Below are 6,737 nucleotides of genomic sequence, written 5' to 3'. Positions count from 1 at the left end.
CTCATAACAGAGTGGGGTGAGACTCAGAGTGGGGTGGGGCCTGGTGGTGAAAGGGACTTTCATTTCGATTGTTTGAATCTTTTACAATACGAAAGTATATATGAATTATTTGTGTGGTTTTTAAAAAGCGAAGGCAATCAAAACTCAAATCAAACATCTGTCCAACGGTATACAGGGAATGTTTTCCAATTAAACCACACTTAAAAGAAACTGGTTTAAAAGCTGCAATACCAATATATGAGTTTACAAGGAGGAAGGTTTCTTTCTAGTGACTGGAGTACCTATATGTGTTTTCAAAAGAATATTTTTTCTAATAAAAATATGTAAGCGACTAATTAGTGAACAGAAGGGATGTGTTAATGATGAAATCAGAGCACACGAAGTCAGATGTACTTGAGGGATGTTTTAATCTGAGCCGAGGTTTTAACTCCAGTGAATTATCCAATTGACCCTAACACTTGGGTCTCTAGGCACAGCCTCTCTTTCTGATAATAGCTGTCTCTCACGGTTCTGAAGAGTCACTTGAGAATTACTAGCAAACTCTCACTCTTCCACTGTAATTTTGAGAATCTACATTAGATCTCCATTTCCTCTTTATACAAAGCATTGCATCATCCGTGTCCACTCTCTTTTTAAACAGAGTCTATCAGACCATCTTCCATCTCTTTTTGGTGTCTTTAGTTTCCTGGCAGTGGACAGAAGGTCATTTGCATTCCCACAGTAAAAATAGAAAAGAGTGGGTAACCTCTGAGGCATTTTCTGCTGAACAACTGAGTCCATTCATGGTGGAAAAAGAGCAGGAAACAGGACAAAATGAAGAAAGGTATTCAAGACCAAAGGGACAGTATGTGAAAAGGCAGGGAAGCAAGGAAGAGATGGCAAGAGTCTGATTGAACATAGAGCGGGGTAGGTGAAAGACAGCCCTAAATTCTTTGGCACTCCCCATAAAGGGGCGGGGTTTATTGTGCATCTGGGCGGGCTCTGTGCCTGCTCGGCCAATGGAATACAGCACAAGTATCGCTCTGCCTGTTTTCAGGAGTTCCACTGCCTGTCTCTTGGAACCCTCTTGCAATCCAGCCACCGCGCTGTGAGGAAGCCCAAGGAACCCCATCAACAGGCCCAAGTGGAGAGAAACTGAGGCTCCTTGGCCGACTACCCGGGAGGCACCTTGGAAATAGAGCCTCCGTTAAGACATCCCAGCTGATGCCATGTGAGCAGAGCTGAGCCCTGTCCAAATTCATGAGCAAAATGAATGAGTGCTATTTTAAGACACTAAGTTTACATCAATACTCAGAAGTAATAGATAACTGAAACACGGAGGTAAAAAAAAAAAGAGGGGAGAATCAGGGATGACTTCCAGGTCGCCAGGCTTAGGTAACATGAGGAAGATTCCTTTCTCAAAGGTAAGATTTAGACGTAAAGCAGGTTTGGCGAGGGGGAGGGATCGAGGGGGGAATTGGAGGGTGATAATAAGTTCAGTTTGGGACCTGTCATGTTTGAGGGGCAATGGGCTATTCAGTAGAGATGGTGTAGTTGGACATACAGATATAGAGCTCAGCTGGGGAGAGTGAGAGAGAGAGAGAGAGAGAGAGAGAGAGAGAGAGAGAGAGAGAGAGAGAGAGAGAGGTCTGGACGGGAGCCAGAGATTTGTAAATGATCATTGGTGGAGGGAGAATGCATGATCGCGACTACAAACACCGAGGGGAGATATGTACAGTGAGATGCTCGTGTACACAGAGGAGAAGAGCGCTCAAGGGCAACAATCACAGTTAGGGGGTAGGCAAAAAAAAAAAACACCCCAAAAAACGTCTATGAAGAAGCCTCAGAAGAAGCAGGAATAGGGAAGTGGGGCAGAGACCTCGTTCTTTCTGCTCCAGGGGAGCAGGGCTTCTGATCACAAAGGGAAGGCTTCATGGAACAACCCAGGTTCGATTCTTGACATTGGACCCAATTCAATGTCAGGCAAGCCTTGCCCTCGGTGCCCTGCTTTACTGCTTATGGGGTGGGGGGCAGGGGTAAGCTCAGGCTGAAACTAGGAGCATCACAACCAGCAAGCCAACTTTCCCTCTTCTCTCTAAGCTATTTTCGCCTTTCCTTAGCCAGGTGCCCAGGCTTCTCTCTCTCTAGGAGCCCTGGGACACAGCCCTGACTGCGCTCGGGGGAGAAGGACCAGGAACCTAGAAGTGCATTGGTGTTCTGCCCTTGAGCTAAACATGAAAAGGGCCCTCTTCCATTTCAGGGGAAGCTTTTCTTCTCCAAGCTGCCCACCTAAACAGATGGGGGAGCAGTGGTTTACTGACGCAGTGGAGCAGTAACTGTAGGAAAGAGCAGATGAATATTTCATGGGCACCAGGGCAGTTCATAAATCATGAGGTGTTGCACACGAGTGCCTCACTCCGTCCACCCCAGACAGTGGGGGCTCGGACGGGCACATCCAGTCTGTCCTGAGTGTACAGGGAACCTTGCGTGTCTTTTCTATGGACCTTGATTCTCAATTCAATATATACAGAGGAAGGCTAGCAGTTCCGCTTTTAGCTAAGACCAATTAGATAGATAGACTATAGGAACATTTACTTAGAAATCAAAGAGATTTGGCTTCTGGTCCCAACTCTGGGGACCAACTAATGGCTAGCTCTGTGGCATTGGACAATATACTCAACCCCTCTAAATACTAGTTCCTTATCTCTAAAATAAACGGATGGATGGATTGGTAGTCCTGAATTTTCCTGTCAGTTTTATGATTCTATGAATCCATGGGTTTCTTGAAGTGACTCAGGATGTTGAGCAAGCTGTTTCATAAATATTTATGGATAAAAGATTCTGCACTGTGTGCTTTGTTCGTATGGAGCAATGAAAACCTTTCATGTCTAGGAAATGCACCTCCATGCACTTAGGTATAACTTTTAAAAGAGAGAGAGAGAGAGAGAGAGAGAGAGAGAGAGAGAGAGAGAGAGAGAGAGAGAGAGAGAAGAAAAGTGACAACATAGACCTACTCAATAATTAGCTTTGGAAATAAGTACAGAAATAATAAGCACCATTTTGCCAGATAATATTTGAGGTTCCCTTATTTATCTATTTGTGATTTAAAACTTTAACTAGATCTCAAAGGAATTTGAGCTGATTACACCAGTAACAAAAACGGCCAACAGCTGGTTACAGACACAGAAGTTTCAGCCTTGTTAAAATTGCCAATACTAATAATAATAAAAATAATTCTAGCCTACTGCATGTTGACTCTGTGCTAACCCCTCTTTTCAGATTTAAAGATGGCGGAGCCCCACATGGTGAGCATAGAATTTGGGGCCATCACAATCAAACAGTGTTCTCATACTGTGTGTCTTGGAACACTGGTGTTCCAAGCAGATGTGCTGTGATGAAATGGAAAAATACTTTCACGTCTTAAGATAAATAGCATTTTATCATGAGAGTGATAAATATTGAAGCAATGTTATTGCCTTTCCTTTCAAGATCAAATTACTTTGTTTTTTTATTCTACATTACTTTGGAGTTTTAGTTGTTGTCCTCACAAAATACACAGTTTTTAAAGAAACATTTTCATAAGCCTATGCATACAAATATCATCAGTCAGTGTTTTGTGATATCAAAGTGTGAAGAAATGTTCCGTTACAGACTACAAGACACTTCATCATGTAACATAGAAAGTATAAGAGTTGAGTAGGGGTCTTTGTAGCAGCACAAAATCTGGACACTGTCCTCTCCTCTAGATTTGGTGGCCGTAAAAACATTCCCATCCCCCCTCCCTAACACAGGGCTGACAAGAGTAGGAGATACCATGTGCCAATTGACATTTCATACACAACAGGTTTATGGTGAGAAACACTGTTCCAACTGGATTGCTGAAGTAGCTGAAAACAATTATTGAAGATGTTGTCCTCAAAATCAGAACTTTAAACAACTGTAAACAGAAATAGAATTCTCTGCAGGTGGTATTACCATCCTGAAACACAAGAATGACCATTCTGATGCAAACCAGCTTAGAAACAGAACAGAATACACAAGATGGATTGACGGTTAAATGGTGGTAGTCTTTAAGACTCTCTGCATGCTGTGTAGACTCTCTCTGATCTTAATTCACTCCCTGGACGTCAGCCATCTTCCCTACGGAACTCAAACCCGCATTCCATCTCCAGCCTAGATTTTTCACCTGAGCTCCCAACTCTACCAGGCAACTATGGAGGTCTTGCAAACATGAATGTTTTCACTTCATCCTCCCCCCTCGCCCCTCCAGTCAGCTCTTGCCCTTAATTTTTCATCTTGGAGAATGACACCGTCATCCACTGACAACATGGAAGTCTTCAATCTTCCTTCTTCTCACACACAGAATCCACCCCATCTATTTTACCTCTTAATTACGTCTCCAGTAGCTCCCTTTCCTTTCACCCCCTCTCGCCATGATATCAGATCAGAACCTCATAATCTCTTTTGGTTCCTTAAAGCTCATTTTAACTGGTTTTGATGTACACTGACTTTTAGTCAATTTCTCACCAAGGGGAGATTGACCTTTCTATAGTTTTTATCTAGATTTGATCATGTCATTCTGCTTTTCAAAAAATCCTTCTGTGGCTTTCTGTTGCTATTAAGATGCTGCATTTCATGAGTTGAGCTCAGTTTACCAGTTCAACCTTATTTTACAAAGCTCCCATCCTACCATAAGCTATATTCCAGCCACAGTAAATTGCTTGCAGATCCTCAAATATGACACAATCCCTATCATGCTCACAACCCTTTGTCATGGTCCTTTCTCTGCCTCCCAAAGTCCCGTATCCACTTAGCTAACTTCTTCCTCCAGGAAGCCTTCCCTGAACCTCCCAGTCAGCCTTAAGTGCCCCTGTCATGTATGCCCGTGACACCCAATGGTCCACTCTATCAAAGCCCGTTGCACACTATTGGAATTGCCCAGATGGAGAGAAAGCATGTAGAAAGAAGCTTCTATTTCTTCTCCTGGTATTTTCTGATACCCTGACCTTTCCCCATTGAGAGCAGAAGGGCAATCTATGCTCACTACCCTCCCGCGTCAGCCTGTCAAATAAAAAATTCAAAGAGCAGGAAATGAGTTAATATTAGCTTTCTGAGTTTCCTGAAATAGACTCAAGTTGGCAGTTCGTTATTTAAAGAATATTTTTAAGGATCAAAGCCCAGGTCCTGAAATGTCTTGCAGCACAAAGTTTATGCGCTCAACAACTGATTTGGAAGACCCAGTGGACTGGAGCCAGACCAAAGGGGACAGAAGCAAAAGAGAGCTAGCCACTGGCAAGTGGCTCTGAGGATGGGTGAGCGTGCTCAAGGAGAGGCTATGGGAGACGTGGCCCAGGAGGGAAGAAGAGCATGTCAGTTTTATTGCCCCCACACAAGAAGGGAACTAAAGGAGCTGGGAGGGGGTTGGCGGCCCTTCAGGGGCCTTTTAGTGGGGAATGGAAGGGCACCATGTGTCCTGTATAAATTGGTTAACTGGAAATCAGACATATATCCAGCCAGACACGACAGCAGATGCCCACACGTTAAACAATGGTGTTCCTCTCACTGATGTGGAACCGAGGGAATCTAAGTGCAGCCCCAGGGAGACGGGCAAGGGGGAAAGCCCTGAATTGTCTATTAGTCTGAATTAACTTCTCACTGTACGCAGAATGAGAGATCAAGAGACAAACCACGTATGGTTATAGGAAAACGGTTCGCATCTTGCTATCCTGAATGTGTGGCCTGGGACTCCCACTTGTGGCCACTACTTAAAAGCCAGCTTTCTCCAGGGGACTGGGGGCTCCTTGAGGACAGTGACCATTTTGCATTCATCTTTGTAACCCTAGTCCGGGCACAGAGACAAAATAAATGTCTGGTCAAATGAAAAAAAAAAAAAAAAAGAATGAATAAGCAAACCTGGATGAGAAAGGATGAAGGTCTAGACAGAATTAAGGCAGAGCGATTTTCCTTGGTCAGAGGTGGGAATTGCTGGATGAGCCGCTCACACCTGAAGGGGACGTTAGAAAGACAAGGATAAGCCCTCATAGTAGGGGTTCAGCTCCTGACCCAAAGCCCTCTCTGGATCATTCAAACTCCACCACCTCCCAATCACTACCCCCACCCCATTATTGCTGCACCACCACCACCACCTCCACCACCTCCACCACCGGTCACATCGCTGGCCAGTCATTCTGGAGCAGCATTTCCTACACTTGCCAGGTCGTCAGAGTCATCTGGGGATACTTATTAAAAATACACATCGTCATGCTCCTCCCCTGGAAATTCTGGGATGGAGCCCAGGAACTTTTATGAAGTAACCCGAGGCCCGTCCACAGCTGGGCAAGCTTGGGGACTGTCCTGGAGCAGTTCTAGAATTTTATTTAGTTAGCATCAGAAGAAACCTGGGTGCTTATTACAATGCAAATTCCTAGCCTGAACCCCACAAAAGATTCTACTTCAAAAGCCCCGGGGCAGGGCCCTAGGAATCTGCAGTTTACCCAATACTCCTAAGTGACTCTGACGGAGGGACCTATGGGCCCACTGTGAGAAACATTATTTTAGAGAGAAAACCCACCTGGCTTCACACTCTGCCTACAGCCAGTATAATCCCGAGTAGCCCTATTTCTACCCCATTCTGTGATAGGTAGGCCAGGACTTTGGCCTCGGGGAAGTCCCAGCAGCCATAAAGCCGTAACCACTGGGCAGGAGGAGCAAAGAGGTAAGCACTAAAGGTAGATCTCACGCGTAAACAAGCAAACAAA

Source organism: Rhinolophus sinicus, chromosome 11 (assembly GCF_057876585.1).
Source record: "Rhinolophus sinicus isolate RSI-liver-muscle chromosome 11, RSI-T2T, whole genome shotgun sequence".
Classification (NCBI taxonomy): domain Eukaryota; kingdom Metazoa; phylum Chordata; class Mammalia; order Chiroptera; family Rhinolophidae; genus Rhinolophus; species Rhinolophus sinicus.
Note: the sequence above shows the minus strand (reverse complement) of the source record.